This window comes from Ceratotherium simum, chromosome 27 (assembly GCF_057802395.1).
Source record: "Ceratotherium simum simum isolate JZ-2026a chromosome 27, ASM5780239v1, whole genome shotgun sequence".
NCBI classification, from domain to species: Eukaryota; Metazoa; Chordata; class Mammalia; order Perissodactyla; family Rhinocerotidae; genus Ceratotherium; species Ceratotherium simum.
In genome coordinates this window covers 34,015,543-34,030,715 of record NC_141926.1, presented here as the reverse complement: position 1 = coordinate 34,030,715, position 15,173 = coordinate 34,015,543, and the positions used below count along the sequence as shown (strand labels likewise).

Sequence of the window (15,173 nt, the reverse complement as noted above, 5' to 3'; positions counted from 1 at the left end):
ACTAGACTTTTGTTTTAAGATAGAAATAATCTAGAAATATACATTGTTTTTTTTATTTTCCAGGATTAGAATTCTACAATCCCCATGATAACTTGCTTGAGGAATTAATTACCATCATGGTTAAACACTTTTTTTCTTCCTTATGTCTAATTAGCAGTATTGCAGCAACTTATGATTTTATCTTTGTCGTGACCTTTATAAATTTAGAAAAATATGGTCAATATGATTCTTATAATCAAGCTTAGTACACTTGAAAACAGGTGTCAGTTATCCCCTTAACCTTCTATTTCCTAATCTAAATATATATTTACGACTGTTCTACATTTTTCCATAGGACCTTTTTTTTTCTTTTAAATATCTTAATAACTTTCTTACTCATGTTGAAGTGGAGAAAGCATTATTGAGATAAATACAGAATATATTAGAAAGTTGTTTTTTCTAACATTATAAAACTTATTTAAAGGAAACTTTATGTTACATTTGTTTCTATAATATATACTTTTTTTTTTTTTTTTGGTGAGGAAGATCAGCCCTGAGCTAACATTCGATGCCAATCCTCCTCTTTTTTTTTTTTTTTTTTTTGCTGAAGAAGATTGGCCTTGGGCTAACATCCTTGCCCATCTTCATCTACTTTATATGGGATGCTGCCACAGCATGGCTTGACAAGTGGTGCGGTGGTGCGCACCTGGGATCCAAACCTGCGAATCCTGGGCCGCCACAGCGGAGCTTGCGCACTTAACTGCTGCCCCACTGGACCAGCCCCTATTATATATACATTTTAAGAAAATTTTTAGAAGCAAAGAAAAATCGGACCAATATCTACTATGCTGAAGCCACTATCCTGCGTCATGAGACTGTAAGTAAGTTTTAGATGCCGTCTGGCTTTCGAAGTATTTGTATTTTGATTATGATGACATGGAAATAAAAAGATAATTAAAAATATAAAAATAGCATTCAAAGATAGAAAGAATTGAAAGGAAAGAGAGAGGGAGGGAAGGAGAGAGGGGTGAAAAGAAGCTATCATGGCAGTGTAGATTTATTGCCAAATCAGTGACCTTGGCACAGGAGTTAAAATAGTGCAGAGTAAAGAATTTTCATATAGTAAGAGTATTAAAAGGTTTTTTTGTTGATTGGTCTTGTTTTAGATTTATTTGCTTATTTTTAAGACTTTATTTTGGGGGAGGCAGTTTTAAGTTCACAGGAAAATTGAGGACGAAGTACAGAGATTTCCCATATGCTTCCTGCCCCAACATGCATAGCCTCTCCCATGGTCAACATCGCCCAGCCCAGTGGTACACTTGTTACAATTGATGAACCTACATTGACACATCATAATCATTCAAAGTCCAGAGTTTATAATAGAGTTCACTTTTGGTGCACGTTCTTTGAGTTTGGACACACGTAATGACATGCATCCATCATTATGGTATCATACAGAGGGTTTGCACTGCCCTAAAAAGTCCCCTTTACTCTACCTATTCAATCCTCCTCTGCACCTCAATCCCCGGCAACCACTCATCTTTTTACCGTCTCATTGTTTTGCTGTTTCCAGATGTCATAGAGATGGAATCATACTGCATGTAACCTTTTCAGATTGGTCTTTGGTCCCCCCCCCTTTTTTTTTTTAAGATTTTTTATTCAACTACTGTGTTGTCCTGATTACTCAAGATCCATCTGTTCTGTGGAGCTTCTCTCAACTAATCTCTCTCTGACCTCATTCTAGTGCCACCTTCCTGCCTATCCCCACTGTGTGCCACTCACATTAGCCTTTTCTCTCATTTAGACACACAAAATTACTCCCTGCCTTAACTCTGCATATGGCCTCACCCAGGTCTAGAATCCATCTGTTCTAGATCCTCATATAGTTGATCTGGCTTGTCATCCAAATTTCTGCTCAGATTTCATCTCAGAATCCTTTCCCTGACCACTCTAATTTTTTCTGCCTTATTTCTACCACCATTATTATTTTATTATTTTTCGAATGAACAAAAGAAAAGCCACAGTAGTATTTTTTCATTTTATTTTTTAAATAAATTAAAATTGACTTATAGTAAAATGGACTTTTTTCTTTTAATGTGCATTCTATGGATTTTATTACATGTTTAGATTTGTGTATCCACAGCTATAATCAAGATACTAAATTGTTCCAAAATCCCAAAAATACTCCCTCATGCTATCCATTTATAGTCACACTCTCCACCCACTCCAAACCACCAGCATTCACCGATCTGTTCTCCATCACTATAGTTCGATATCCATAAGAATTAATATAAATGGAATCAAATAGTGTGTAACACTTTGAGACTAGTTTCTTTTGCTCAGCATAATGCCTCTGCATTCAAGTTCTTATTTGTATCAACACACTCATTTTTTATTCATGAGTAGTATTGCATGGATGTACCACTGTTTGGATATTATTTATCTTTTCAAAGACATTTGATTTATTTCCAATTTTTGGTAAATTTGAATAGAACCACTATAAACATTTGTGTACATGTTTTTGTGTACACAAAAGTTTTCATTTTTCTAGCATAAATATCCAAATGTGGAGTAGTTGGATCATATATTAACCTTATGTTTAAATTTATAATAAACTGCCATTTTTTTCAGAGTAACTGTATCATTTTGCATTCCCACCAATAAGGTATGAGAGCTCAAGTTGTTTCACATTCTTACCAGTATTTGATATTGTCAGTTTGTTTTTATTGTAGCTACTCTGATATGTGTCTAGTGGTATCTCATTGTGGTTATAACTTGCATTTCCTTAAATGCTGATAATGTTGAACATCTTCCATGTGATCATTTGCCATACGACATCTTCTTTGGTAAGGAGTCTGTTAGTGTGTTTCGTACATTTTTTAAATTGGGCTGCTTGTTTTCTTATGTTCTGAGATAAGTTCTTATATATTCTAAATAAGTCCTTTGTTGAATATGTGATTTGAACGTATTTTCTTCCAGTATGTAGCCTTAAAAGTTATTCTTTCTTATATTATTCTACCCTTTTTTTGCATAATACTTACTTTCTGAAGTTGTCTTATTTATTTATGGAGTTACTTATTTACAGTCTATACTCCACAAAACATTTAAGCTTCATGCTTGCAGATACCTTGCTTATCTCTACAGTGATGGAACAGTGCTAGAATTATTAGCAATACAGTAGTTAACAAACACATGAAAAATGAATTCAGGAATGCATCGTGTTAATTTCACGTGACTGCTGTGACAAATTACCACAGACTTGGTAGCTTAAAACAGCACATATTCTCTTAGGGTTCTTGAGGTCGTAAGTCCAAAATCAGTTTCACTGGGTCAAAATCCAGCTGATAGCAAGACCACACTCTCTCCCGAGGCTCTCAGGAAGAATCAGTTTCCTTGCTTCATCAAGTTTCTAGAGGCTGTTCTCATGCCTTGGTTATGGTACCTCAACACACTGTCTTTTTCCCTCCTGCTCTTGTCTTCCACAGTCAAATCTCCTTCCACCTCCCTCTTAAAAATATACTTACGATATACTTGTGCATTTAGAGCTAATCCAGATAATCCAGAATAATCTATCCACTCCAACATCCTTAATTTAATCACATCTGCAAAGTCCCTTTTGTCATATAAGGTAACATTCACAGGTTCCAAGGAGTAGGACCTGGGTACCTTTGGGGACCATTATTGAGCCTATCACACATGCCAAACTATGGTGGTCCTGCTCGTATCTAAGTTCCTTAAGCATTCTGGTCTAAACCTCAGAAAATTGCATGTGATTATATACTTTGATCATTTATGATCTAGGTGTTACATATGTTTTAATCATTTTTTTTCCTCAGCAACCAGGCTGTAAGCCTCTTAAGAATCAAGATTATGGCTTCTACTTTACTACTATTTTTAATCAGATAATGGATTAACAATCTGTGATCACCAAACATGTGAATCATTAACAAAGTCAGTCTTCATCTAGGTCTGGGAATTTTCCCAGGCTCCAAACTGCTGGATTGAATCATTTTTTTTTTTTAATAAATTTGTTTGCATGCCAGGGCTAACCTCACCTAGAGTCTTCTTTCCATCTCTCTGTCTCTTTCTGTCTCTGTTTCTCTCTTTCTTTCTTCCCTCTCCATTGTTTCTTCCTTGTCTTTTTCTTCCTGTAAGACATCAGCTCTATATAAGAAAAATTCTGGCTATTATAGTGTGTGTTTGTTGCTTCAAATTGATTTGTTTTATTCCTCTGCCAAAAAAAAGCAAACAGTTTAAGGAGAATCTATGTGTTTTCTTTTTCCCAAGAAAATTGGATTTCAACTTTATCAAGTATCCTCCTGTTTCTATATAATAAAGTGCGAGAAAAAAAATACTTAGTTTATTATACCTTTCATCATTTTAACTATTTTTTTTGGTTTCACAGAAAGGATATATTAAGCATACAGGCTTATATAAATATTATGTAGCTTATTCATCTGTGTCATTTTCTAGACTTCTTCATGTTGGTGGTAGATGTGTTGTTTGAAAATAATTTAATATAATGTTCAAAATGACTACACCTTTCATATATCTTCAATATAGCTATAAGTTCATGCTTTTTACTTCAATAACATGAATCTGTTTTTCACTTTTATGTCTGTGGTTACACCTGTGGAAAGAAATAAAAGTGAATTAAACTTAAAGCATAGTTCCAGTTTCATATTTAAAAAAAAAGATTCACTTTCTTTTAAATTCATTTTTCAAAATCAATATTATTGGCTTCTATTTTTGCCAAGATCAGGTGACAGACTTTTATCACTTTTTAAATCAGAATCTTCTACTAACTATATATCTTTGAGTGAACAGAAAGTATATTATCTTAAATTTGAAAAAATATCTTAGAATATTTTCATCCCAGATAGGTTTATAAGCCCCAGGACTGTTTTTTCTATATTCCATGAAAATAAAAAATGCAAAAAATCAAATAGACAAGTTAGAAAAAAGTTAAGAAATAATCAAATAAAAATGTATTTCTATCTAATGCCTTTTGTCAGTCAATCTGCCGTCATAATATGTGTAGATGTATTGTCTGGAGTAGTATTTTCTTAAACATTTGAACACATGGTTTAGTTTTAAATGCCTTGATCACGTAATCTAAAATGTACCAATGTAAAGTGTCATATTCTTTTTTCTTCAACAAACAGAAATCCATGATTAAACTTTAGCTCACAGTGATAAATTCACATACTTGAAAGCATTATTTGAATAATTTCTTCCCAGATGTTATACCAAGTTTGAGAAATTGTTCCATTAAAAATTTATGGAACTTACTTCTTGAGTAATGAAGACAACCATCTCAGCAGATGGAACAGCAAATAAAATTTGACTTTCTCAAAAATTGCTTTCTACATGATACCTGACAGCTTTTATTACTCTTTTTTTAACATCTGGAGTTGAAAAATGGATTTATATACCTATGCTGGAACCCCACTGATACAGCTGATAATCGCTAAAATACCAGGGAAAATTAAAAATATGCTAAGAAGTTTCCTTAAGAGTAAAGGAATTATTGGTCATTAATTTCAATTAGCATAATAATGCTTGAGTTTTCCTATGGAGAATAGTAATGATAAAGTAGAAAAATCTTATTTTTCTTTAATTAACTTATTAAGTATCACATAAATGCATTTTAGAAATACATACATTCATTTTTAAAGAATATCAATATTTTTATATCTTTTCACATTTAAATATGCTCATTATTATTATAGTTAAATATATGATGGAGTGAATGCTAATAGCTAGAGATAGCTTGAGGCTGGGGCAATGCAGTGAGTTTATATTACATATTCAATTCAATATTCAATTTTATATTACAGTAGTACATCATTATACTGCATAGTAAGAGCATTGTTATAAAGAATATTAAATAATAAGTGGTACTCAGTTAGCAAAAACTAGACAAATAAGGCAAGACCAGCATACAGAATTTAGGGAAGTTAATATTCCCTAATCTGAAGTTGAGGAGAGCCAGAGAATTGATACATCTTAGAATAGTTCATACCAGAATGTGCCTTTATTTCTGATGGCAATTAATAGAAGACTTATAAATTCATTAAATGTGGGATGGATATGTGAGTGTTAAGGAGACAGACAGTTTGGGTGTCCCCATAACCGTTAACAGGGGATGTGCATGCCGGAGACTGGAACTGTGCCTTTTCAGTCTTGCATCTCCAGTATCTCATAGCAGAGAAAGGAGTGTAGAGAAAGAGAAGAGGGACTTACTGAAGATTGGCGTTCAGGAGCAGGAATCAGGCATTTTAAAGAAACCCAGGACACAGGCTTGAGACTCAGTCTCTGAAAGTGGATGGCACAGGAAGCCACGGATTTGGTGCAGGTTTTCCAGTTACTGGAACTTGGTTACCAAGGTCAGGACAGAACCTGCCCCAAAGCTAGTTTAATGTTGATTCAGTACATTACAGTGCTCCAGATGCTTTACTCCCAGTGAGAGAAATCCAAATTGATGGCTTAGACCAGGAGTAAGGCTTAATCTACAGCTGATATTGACTTCAATGGATAAATGAGTTTATCAGCAGGAAAACGGTCAAGAAAACATTAAATAAAGAACCACAATGTGTGGTAGATCTAAAATAAGTTTTCGAATCCAGTAGTAATGTGTGAATGGTCAACTTTGAGTAAGTTATGTATCTTCTCTCTGAATCTCAGTTTCTTCATTCATAAAAATCAGGTTAAGCATAGATGGCCAGACCTCTTTCAGGACAAACTGCTATATTCAATCTAATTTAACAAAATAATAATAAAATAGTGATTATGGGGGTAGGTGGATGAGATTAAAATAATCTGGTAAGCCACTCGGAGGAAGGAAAGGTATGCAATTCCTTCTGATGAAAATTCAGGAAAGCAGATGGGCTAGAGGTAAGAATGTGGTAGTTTATAGAATGTATAAATATTTAAAGCCACTGCATCAATGTCCTTCTCTTGCTAGCATCCTTTAGTGTCTATCTGTGAGGCTGAGAATCAAGTCCACAGTCCTACTATATCCTACCCCAGGGGTCTATCTAATCTGTTCCTGTGAAATTACTATTGGAATTTTCTTCATAGCAGCTCTCATCTCATTCACTGTGTCTGAGCTACATGTAGTCTTCTCTGTTTTTCAGATATTTTAAGCTCATTCCTGCTTCAGGGATTTTTCACTTGTGATTCTCTGTGCCTGGAATAGCAACCTCATGACTGACTCTAATCTGTCTAATATTGCAGGTCATACCTCATTAGTTACGTCATCAGAGAAGTTATCTTGGGCCCTTCACTAGGTTGTTTTTCTTTTACTTGAGAGCATCTATCACAACTGGACTTTTACGAGTTGATTTATATGTTTAGTTTGATAAATCTCTCATTCACACAATATCCTCTCATGGATATTACTTTAAGAGCAATAAGGTTTTTGTCTTGTTCTCTGTCTGCAAGTCTTTAAAAAAAGTCTCAATACACTTAATGAATAAAAAATGAGATGGGCAGGGTAGAGGTCCACTCATTCACTTCCCTGTTCTGGATCTCTGTCTTCTACATCTAGATGGAGACTGCAAAGTTCAGGAGATAAATGAGCAGGGAGTTGGTAGGTAAAGAATTGCTTTTGGTACTCCTAAAATATTACACACATTGTTTGGACCAGCAAAATTTTATCCTGTAAAAGTACATGCTTTTCTTTTATTTTCTTTCTTCCCCAGTTTTATTGAGATATAATTGACATGTAACATTGTATAAATTTCAAGTGTACAACATAATGATTTTATATGTGAATATATTGCAAAATGATTACCACATTTTAGTATATCATGAACTGTATCAATTTAAAGTACTAAAATAGTAGAAGTGGGGATTAAAAAATGCCATCCCTCAAATAGAACAGAGAAATATTTTTAAAAAGAAAACCTACAAACAGGGATTCAACTAGGAGCTATGCTTTCATTTTGTGGAACTGATATGTCAATAAACCAAAAATGATGTGGGTCGAAAGAGAGACTTGGAATTACCCATTAACGATTTTCAAAAAAAAAGCTTGTCATCAATTTTGCTTTCATTTTAGTAAATGATGATCAAGGGGGTCTTCAAAAAATTTTACTACTTCTGAAATTTATTGGTTCTGTCTCTGGAGAACCCTAACTAATACATTCTGCCTTTTTTTCAGTTCAAGCCCTCAAGGCGTTGGAGGATGCCCACGTACATTGAGGAGGGCAGTCTGCTTTACACAGTCTACCAATTGAAATGCTAGTCTCATCCAGAAACACACTCACAAATACACCCTGAAATAAAGTTTAACCAAATATCTGGGTACCTCATGACCCAGACATAAAATTAACCACCACAGACTGAAATGCTGAAATATTTAAGGATGAAGTGATATACTACATGGTATTTGCTTTAAAATAATGTGTGATGGATTAGAAGGGGCCTTGGGTTGATGATTGTTGGGTCTGGGTAATGGCACAGTTGGAGTGTATTGCAGAAAATTTGTTGGTAATAACTATATCAGTTTTCTATTGCTGCATAACAAATTACCACAACTTTGGGGCTAAAAACAGCACCCAGTTATTAACTCACGGTTTAGTAAGTCAGACGTCTGAGAGGGCTTGACTGGGTTCTTCTCACAAGACTGAAATCAAGGTGTTGTTATCTGGGTGGGTATTTATTTGGAAGCTCTGAGGAAGAATGGCTTCCAAGATCATTCAAGTTGTGGGAGAATTCAGTTCCTTGCAGGTGTAGGACTGAAGTCCCTATTTTGTTGCTGCCTTCCAGGCAAGGGTCACTCTCAGCACTTACAGGCTGCCCTCACATCCTTTTCATATTCAGATCCAGAAACGGAGTATCTCTCTTGCATCAAATCTCTCTAAATTTCTCCTCTGCCGCGAGAGAAAGAAAACTTGCTGCCTGTAAAGGGCTCATGCTTAGACTAGGCCCACCCGGATAATCTCCATGTGCCTCTAATGTAACACAGTCCAAGACATATTAGTCAGGGGTGTAGGTCATGAGGGCATCTTAAAATTCTGCCTATGACAATAATCTATAAGATTATGCATATATAGTAAATAAGTTTCAAGACTATCCTTAATGTAATGTTATCCTTATTCATGATCCAAAGCGAGCCTTTTATGTATTTTTGTGTGTGTGTGTGTGTGTGTGTGTGAGAGGAAGATCAGCCCTGAGCTAACATCCATGCCAATCCTTCTCTTTTTTTTTTTGCAGAGGAAGACTGGCCCTGGGCTAACATCTGTGCCTATCTTCCTCCACTTTTTATGGGATGCTGCCACAGCATGGCCTGACACGCAGTGCCTCGGTGCATGCCCGGGATCCAAACCCGGGCCGCCAGCAGCAGAGCACGAGCACTTAACAGCTAAGCCACGGGGCCAGCCCCCAAAGCAAGCCTTTCAGATGTATTGTTTTGAATGGGAGAGGAGCGGAGTTTCAGGTCCCGTATAGTAAGTTATACTAATTCCAATGCAGAATCAGAGTCTAAACAAAAATTAATAAATAATTAATTAATTTTTAAAGAAAGGAAAAAAAAGTTTAGAAATCACTGTTGTATTTCCTTTTAGCAATAAAAATCCCCATACGCAAAGTCCTCATAGACTGTAGGGGGCAGAGGGTGGTGGCAAGGAGATTGTTTATTTTGTAATCTTATTCCTCTAAACCAGGGTTCAGGAACTACTGCCAGGAACTCAAATGCAGACTGGAATCTGCTTTTGTACAGCCTGAGAGCTAACAATGATTTTTTGCATCTTTCAAGATTCATTAAAATAAGAAAATAAAAACAAAGAAGGTTATTCAAAATAGACCACATGTGGCCACAAAGCTAAAAATATTTAATATTGATCTTTTACAGAAAGAATTTGCTGATCCCTGCTCTAAACAATAAAGTTTTTATTTCATTCTTAAACGGTATGTAAATAACAGCCAAAGCAGCTTAAACTAGAGCAATATGGCTTCTGTGAGAATTGAAAATGGATATTTTATTCATAGTAAATTAGTGATGACAAATTTGATGCAACCTTTTGATTAGCTCTTTATTATATATCAAATTCAGAATCTGTGACTTTGGTTTACATCTCACTTTATCAATGACTTTATGTATGCATGTGGTAAAATTTCTTATTGTTAGAGAAATTTAAATGATTGAGGAGATTTCTAGAACCACATCAGGAAGAGGTACCTATTAGAAAATGAACCCATTAGAAGATTCCTGAAAGAGTATGAATATAAGGAGTAGATTCTTTCTCATTCAAGATTTATCGAGCACCAATCTCTTCACTGCAGTTGACAATAGGGATGGAGATTGGGCAGTTTCAGTGGAAGAAAGAGGAGTAATTTCTTTGTGCCAGATAGTGTTTAATTGTTTTATATATAGTATCTTGTTTGTCTAAGTGCAAGATGCTGCTTATACTCTGAACTTGAAAACAACAAATCAACAACATATCATACACTCCTCCCCAACTTTGTTTAAGAAAACACATACCATAATGAAAATGAGAATATGAGAAGAAGCTATTCTGTATTTATTATTGTGTGTTTGCTCTAAATAGAGAAAAATAATTAAAAGAAAACAACACAGAAAGTATAATGCTAATCCATTTATGGAAACAGAATTTTAAAATGACCCCTAAGATTCTGGCCTCCTAGGATATACACCTTGTATAAGCCCTTCCCATGACTGAGGGCAGAACTTGTGACTATGATTGGATCTCTATCCCATAACAATGCTATATCATACAGCAGAAGAGATTTTGTAGATTTAGTTAAGATCCCAAATGGGTTGATTTTGAGTAAATATAAAGGGATTTTCCTAGGCGGGAATGACCTTATCAAGTGTGTCCTTAAAAAAGTCTGGACTGTTCCTAAAGAAGAGATTCAAAGTGTTAAAAAGCCTACAGAAGGGCATGTGGCAAGGAGCTGTGGGTGGCCTCCAGGACCTGAGAGTACCAATGAGCAAGAGAATGGGGGCCTCAGTTCACAAGGAATAGAAATAACAACCATCTGATTTTTAAAGAGGACCTTGGTTTTCAGAAATGAATGCAGCCAACTGACATCTAGATTGCAGCCTTGTGGGACCTGGTAAGACACCAGGTAACCCATGCTCAGAATTCTGATACACAGACACTGTGAGATAATAAATGTGCATAGTTTAAGCTGCTAAGTTTGTGGTAATTCATTACATAGCAACAGAAAAACTAATACACTATTGAAAATGGAAATAGGCTTTTATCCATATTCTTAAAATATTGCTTACCTTTAACTTTCAGTAATTCTTTGAGAATTTTTTTGTTGGTAAGACTTTTTAAAAAATGTATGCAAGTGGTTAATGAGCTTTTTATTATCCTACATGAATCCTAGTTAGTTTTGAGTATCATGTACACGCAGATTTTATTTTTAAATAAAGCAAATGTGATTGTTGATGTCATGTTTATAGTTCTCTCAGCACCATTGCTTGGAAACTATTACTCCGCTTTTATTTATATGTATGCATAGTGTATTGGTTACACAAAATCAGACATAAAACGTGAAATCCTGAATTTCCATATTTTAAAAATAAATCTTACCAGTGACTGCTCTAATGAATGGCTTCTATGAGAAGCAAAATGTATTATCAATAATGAAAAGTGAAACAAAACTATTTTTTCAGAGGAGGTGTATTCCTCTAAAACTTCTAACACTGTTTAGTAACGCTTCTCTGTAGAGAGTATCTGATCTGTCAAACCACCCAGTAGCTAAACTAGCAGAGTTTCAAATTTTCATGATTTTGGGTGATGTTAAGCTGGGACTGCTCCAAAAGGAATGGGAGAAATGCCTAGAAGCCATTTGTCACTTGATAATTACATCACTAAAAGGAAAGACAAAAGCGAATAAACAAATTAAAAGCTGAGGAAGCAGATTTCATTTTGAGATATTTTTCTTATCTAAAAAATTTAGGACTTCGGCTTTCAGCTCCCACATATAAAGAGCTCAATAGTTATCACCTCCATCCTTACAACAAGAAAAAGTGAACAAACTAAAAACCAACATAACTTTTGAACCATTGAAGAATTGAGATTATAGGACAAACCACCACCTCAAAACCATCGTGAAATCCGCTCACAGTATTCTCGTTAATAAAGACCTACTCTGTGAGGGAAAAGACATCAGAGCTTTATACCACCTGGGAAAGGGCATTTCTCCCACTCCAGCCCCCTGTAGCCTTCCTCTCTCAACTAAGAAGGGGGGAAAAAGAAACACTTGTGAAGATCGCAGCCCAAACACACAGACTCACTAAAAAAACTGAGATTTAATTATAAGATTATAGATATGTCCCCTCCTCCACATCTTACCACTATTCCAACAAAACTCATGTAAAATAACAGTGGATTATAGCCAAAAGTGTTCCCTGTCATGTACTCTCTTTAGAAGGAATGCTTGGGGAAGCCCAAAGTAAATGGGATAGACAAAAAAAGAACACTAGAGATATTCTAAGTCTCCAGCATCTACAGCTACAGCAATAATCAATCACAGCCCCTCTTCTAGACAGATTAACATAAAATCTCAAATAAAAACCTAATAACCTCAATTCTTATTGCCCTGTACATCATGTCCAGCTTTCAACAAACAAATGCAAGGCATACAAAGGCATGAAAAAAACAGTCTGTAAAGACAAAACAAGTATCACAATCAAACGCAGAGATGACATATATATGGAAATAATCAGACAAGGAATTTAAAATAATTATTATTAATATGCTAAGAACTCTAATGGAAAAGCAGAAAACATGCAAGAAAATATAGCAATACAAGTAGAGAAATTGAAACTAAGAGAAGATCAAAAGAAAATGCTAGAAATCAAAAACATAGTAACAGATATAAAGAATGTCTTCATTTCTAGAAGGCATTGCTAGACTGGACATGACCAGGGAAAGAGTCAGTAAGCTTGAAGATAGGTCAATAGTATTCTCCCAAAATGAAATGCAAAAAGTGAAAAAATCAACACAGAACACCCAGGAACTATGGGACGACAACCTCCAAAGGTATAACTTACATGTAATTGGAACAGTAGAGGAAAAAGAAAGAGAATGAAGCAGAAGAAATATTTGAGGCTGATAATTTTCCAAATTAATGAAAGACACCATATCAGAGATCTAAGGCGCTCAGAGGAAACCAAGCAGGATAAATACAAAATATGAACACAAAGGCATACCATATTAAATCTGAAATAAACTAAACACAAAGAGAAAAATCTTGAAAGGCCAAAGGGGCAAGGGGGAGGACACTTACCAACAGAGGAAGATTTACAGTGGAAATTATGTAAGACAGAAGGGAGTAGGAAAAAATATGCAAAATATTAAAGAGAAGCACCAGCCTAAAATTTATATAAGAAGAACTGACCTTCAAAGTGGAAGAAATGTAAAGATTTTTGTCAAACAAACAAAAACTAAGGGTCTTCCTCACCAGCAGTCCTGCCTTGAAAGAAATGTTTTAAAAAAGTTCTTCAGATAGAAAAATTATTCAGGGCTAAAGAGGAATATTACATAATGCTTAAGGTGTCGATTCTCCCCTTATATGTAGCAATTCTAAACATGTATGTGCTTAATAATAGAGCATTAAAACACATGAGGCAAAAACTGAGAGGAAAAAATAGGCAAATCCACAAATATAGTTGGAAACTTCAACATCCCTCTTTCAGTAATTGAAAGATCAAAAAGTTTTCTAGAATATGTATTTTATTTTAAAAAATTACAGTGGGATTTTCAATGTCACACCAGCACCACGGTATTAGTTTTCAGACCCCCAGTGTTCCATTTCTGTAACCCTAAGTCACAGCCTTTGCACTTCTGTTTAGGATTTTTCCATCCCCTTTTGGTCATCCTTCTATCCCTCCCTAGTTAATCACAATCTTCATAAAAATAAAAAGTTTTGAATAGTCTCTTTTGTATTAAATGTTCTCACAAAATCTTTTGTAGTAAACAAACACACACACATATTTAGGCTAAGGTTACGTACATTTTAGCCTAAAGAATCAAGAGAGAGTAGAAATAGAACAGTAACAATCTGTAACTATTCCTGAGGAAATATTAAAATTTTTGAATAAGACCATTGACCAGCATATTCCATGGTGCCTTGTCCTAATCTCAGCACCATTAGAATCTGGGACGTTATTGGGAGGTGCTATTTAAAGAAAAATGGTATTTAATGAAAACTATGTATTTACCTTTAAAAAGGTAACATAAACCAACTAAATGCTTCATTCTTTTCTTTTTTTTAGTAGGAATTGCTTGGGTTCAATACGGTAATGCTGGTTATTTTATTAATGACAAATTCTGATGGTCAGTTTTATATGTATTTGTTTAATTAGAAATTAAATTGTTTATATAAATGCAGTTTGATCGAAATACAGGATTCATCAGAGAAAATAATTAGAATTCTCTTTGGTGATAGAATGGTTTGGAATAAAGATAAGAGCCTAAAACATAATGATCATCAACAATCTATTAAGCCAGCTTTTGCCTGGTTTTAGAAACATGATTTTAGAGACAATTATTCCGAGCCTATTAAATACCTAACAATGTGCTAGGGGTTTCAGAGGGAATGAAAGTCAATGAGATAAAATCCTTACCTTGACAGCACTTTGTAGTTTAATAATGAGGGCAGGAGGTAGTGAAGAGATGAAAATAAGACAAAAACATGACTATAAAATAAAGTTACCATCATAAGTGTCATAAAATAAGAGGCACCTAGAGGAGAAAAGAGCAGGAGGTCTCCACCGACCAGGTGATGTCAGTTATGGAATGACATAAAGACAGCAGCAGAAGAAGAGGGCAGGATATAGAGAGTGCATCAATGAAAAAAATTCTTGCCCTTAAGGTTCTAATTATCAAGAAAAGAAATAGGAGGAGGCGGCAAACAAATCGCAATGAAGCCTGAGAAGCCCGAAGAAACAACACGTAGAGTAGAGAGCAACAGAGTGCTTGGGAAAGCTGGAGAGCAGGCTTGGTTCAGGAGACAATATTTTTGGTAGGTTCTGCAGGATGAGCTAGAGTTTGTCGAAGAATTAACTATGCCAGGTGGAGCAACAAAAAGCATCCACGATGCCTCCAGAGTGTGGAGAAATTCACATAGGACCTGGTAGTGCACAGCGGAGATAACACTGAAAGTTAAGCTGGGGTAAGGTTTGAAAGCCTGTGAGCAGACCACCATGA

General features: G+C 35.1%; 1 long non-coding RNA gene across 1 annotated transcript; it reads left to right on the top strand.

Annotated features, from left to right (window-relative positions):
* Positions 1 to 556: 556 nt before the first annotated feature.
* Positions 557 to 11,405, top strand: LOC147913471 (uncharacterized). Its single transcript, XR_015548740.1, has 2 exons — positions 557 to 856; positions 8,147 to 11,405. It is a non-coding gene; the product is annotated as an uncharacterized LOC147913471 (long non-coding RNA).
* The last annotated feature ends 3,768 nt before the right edge of the window (positions 11,406 to 15,173 follow it).